Source organism: Ailuropoda melanoleuca, chromosome 3, assembly GCF_002007445.2.
Source record: "Ailuropoda melanoleuca isolate Jingjing chromosome 3, ASM200744v2, whole genome shotgun sequence".
Lineage (NCBI taxonomy): Eukaryota > Metazoa > Chordata > Mammalia > Carnivora > Ursidae > Ailuropoda > Ailuropoda melanoleuca.
In genome coordinates this window covers 82,904,610-82,907,860 of record NC_048220.1, presented here as the reverse complement: position 1 = coordinate 82,907,860, position 3,251 = coordinate 82,904,610, and the positions used below count along the sequence as shown (strand labels likewise).

The following is a 3,251-nucleotide window of genomic DNA, read 5'->3' as shown; positions in this document are numbered from 1 at the left end:
AAAATAAAAAAATATATATACAGTGGTCTGTCCACTCGGTGCACTGTCCAGGGGTCTGGAGTGTGTTGAGATCTTCCCAATAAAATGAAGGTCAAGTTGCTGTACATCATACTCCCTATCACTAATAAAGAGGTACAGTATTTGGTGGGCTTCTTTAGACGAGGGTGGCAAAATATGCTGTATTTAATTATTTTTACCTATCACAGGGTCACTTGAAAGCTGTCAGCTTTACGGGGGACCGTATGAGGAGGGAAGGTTTTCTTACTGGATCAGGTTGCAGAGTAAGTACTTCTACCTCTGGTCTTTATATTTAGGCATTGGATTTTGGAACAAACTTATGCCCTCCTTCAGCAAATAGTTATTCTCCTTTTGAGATGCTCCTGGCTTGCTCCAGGGGTCTGGTGAAATTGGTTGCCTGACCATGGCATACCAAGGTTATCATGTGACCTGAGCTACCATGTTATCTGATCTACCCAGCCATGAAATCAGGGGTGATCAGCAGCACTCCATTGTCAAGAGGAGTGACATATATGGCTTGGGTCCAAGCAAGCCCTAAAGGCACAAGTACAGTAGGTTACCTAGCAAGTTGTTTACATTCCTCTCCTGCTGATATTCATGGTCTCATGGAGAATTGTTTATGATGAGTTGCCTGAGGAAGAAAAATCTAAAGCCCAGTTTATAGATGGCTCTGCACAGTATGTTGACTTCAGCCAGAAGTGGTTGCTGGGGTGTTCCCATCTTCCTCCAAGAGGACCTAACGGACCTAGAAAAGAGATGTGTGCTCAGAAGGCCTGAAGTACAGACACACTGATTCCTGGGCATTGGATAATGGTTTAGTCTGTCGGTCAGAGATTTGGAAGGAAACAGGCAGAAGGTTAAGGACAGGAAATTTTGAGGAAGGTAAAATTGCATAAACTGCTCAGGATGGCTTCAGAGCATAAAGTGATTTGTGTCTCAGGTGGACATTCACCAAAAGGTCCTCACTATGGAAGAACCTCTTCTACCTGGTGGGCAGAATGACACTGTAACTATCAAGGCAGTCCCCTTCCACAGCCACTTTTGGACTTTCTCATCAGGTTTATGACAAAAATGGCCCACAACACAGACTCCTCCCTCCCATAGATGGCCTCGCCACCGTCACTGCTGAGTCCAGTTTGTCAGCCTCAGGAAACAGCCTAAGCCCTGGGGTAGAACCTGACTTTGAGAAGACTGGCCAGCTGTCTTCTGGCAGAGGTTGCATTGGACTACGTATCTGTTAGGGTTGGCCAACTGCTGTAACAAACAATCCCAACATGTAAGGGGTTTAATACTACAATAGCTTAGTTCTTGTTCATGTCACAGTCCCATGCCAGGCAAAGGGGATTTGCTGCATGCAGTCATTCAGGGATCCAGTCCCCTCCTATCTTGTAACTGTTCTTTCATCTGTATTCTCTCCAGTCTAGAGGATGGGGAAGAAGATAGAGTGAGGATTGCGTGGGATGTTTTATGAAAAATACACAGAAATGACTATACGTCATTTTCACTCACATTCTGTTGGTGCGATGTCAGCCACGTGGCTCCAACGGACTGTAATCCATCCCTCCCACTCCATCCCCTCTCCCCAGGCAACCACTGATCTACTTTCTGTCTCTGTGAAATTTTGCATTTCATACAGTATGAACTGTTTTGCGTGAGTTCTCTCCCTTAGCATAATTGTTTTGTGATTTGTCCGTGTTGTAGTGTGGACCCACACCCATTATTTCTTACTGCTGAGTAGTAGTCCATCGTGTGCACGTTCCACAGTTTGCTTACCCATTCCACACTGATGAGCCGTCAGGACAAACAGTTCTCATACATTCAATTAGCTTATTATGCTGCTCTGAGAACTGGAAGAAAAGATTTTTAAATCAAGTATACAATATACTGAAATTGTATTTTTTGCAACTGTTTATTTATATATATATATTTCACGTGCTAACTTAAAGATGTATGAAGGCAGGGCCAGCTTCCTGGATGCACAGCGTATGCAGCCGCTCAGGGCGCCGCATTCAGAAGCTCTCTGAGCCTGCCTTAATGCCTTGCCTTTGTCTTCTTGAAATCCTTTCTTTGCATTTTATTAAGATTTTAATTTTAATTCCAGTATAGATAACATACGGTTATATTTGTTTGGTGTACAATATAGTGACTCAACGATTCTGTACGTTACTCAGTGCTCATCATGATCATTGTGGTCTTTAATCCCTTTGACATTCTTACTCAGGTTTGAGCAAGAAGCCCACGTTTTCATTTTGCACGGGGTGCTACAACTTATTTAGCTGGTCCTGTGGAAGATGGTGTGTAGTTTTCCAAACTACTTTTATGGGGGCGTACAGTCAAAAGTATGAAGGCCACTGGCCTCATCACTCAGGCCTGTAAGGGCTTGGGTGTGGAACACAAAATCCAGGTGGTTTGCCAGCAGTACTCTGTGACTTAGTTCCCCTCCCACCCAATGTGGTGGGTGCAGAACTAACTAGTTGCTTGAGTGGAGAGGAGGGCAGGGGAAATTCTAAGGGCGGTGCAAACTAGATTACCATCTTGGCATTGTTTCCCATCCACACAGGTGATGTTGGGCCTTCTGTAGATGTGGGCTTGAGCCAGCCGCAGTGCAGTTACTGAGTCCCATCCAGCTCACCACCCTCATTCTGGCTGACTTCCGGGAAGAAGTAGTTCCACCAGAGGAAAGGAGATCAGGGCCCCTTCCTCCCCTTGAGTCTTGGAGTTGGGCCTCAAACTAACTAAGGACTTTAAATTTTTTTTTTATTTTAAAGATTATTTATTTATTTGAGAGAGAGAGAGAGAGTGAGTGAGAGCACAAGCTGGGGTCGGTGGGAGAGGCAGAGGGAGAGGGAGAAGCGGATTCCCCGCTGAGCAGGAAGCCTGACAATGGGCTACATCCCAGGACACTGGGATCATGACCTGAGCTGAAGGCAAACCCTTAACCGACTGAGCCACCTAGGTGCCCCCTAACTAAGGACTTTCTTAGCACTTTTTGAGGGAGGTAATAACCCTTTTCAGGGAGGTTCTCCTTCCTTCTCCCTCAATCCTTCTCCCTCTAAACTTGGGAATGGGCAGGAGAGCCTGGGACTGACTCTCCCCACTTCTTGTGAGAGAGGGAGGGGGGTTTAGAGGCGAAGGAATAAAGTTGGAGAGGATAAGAGATCGGGTCCACTGTGAAAGGTCTTGAATCCCAGGTTGAGATTTGGACCGTCCATGAGGGTCATGGAGCCTTGGCA

General features: G+C 45.8%; 1 long non-coding RNA gene across 1 annotated transcript in view; it reads left to right on the top strand.

The window, feature by feature from the left end:
* LOC117801549 overlaps positions 1 to 3,245 on the top strand; it is a 4,390-nt gene extending 1,145 nt beyond the window's left edge. The window contains exon 3 of the long non-coding RNA XR_004624185.1: positions 207 to 3,245. This is a non-coding gene — a long non-coding RNA (uncharacterized LOC117801549). The remainder of the gene's footprint in view (positions 1 to 206) is intronic.
* The last annotated feature ends 6 nt before the right edge of the window (positions 3,246 to 3,251 follow it).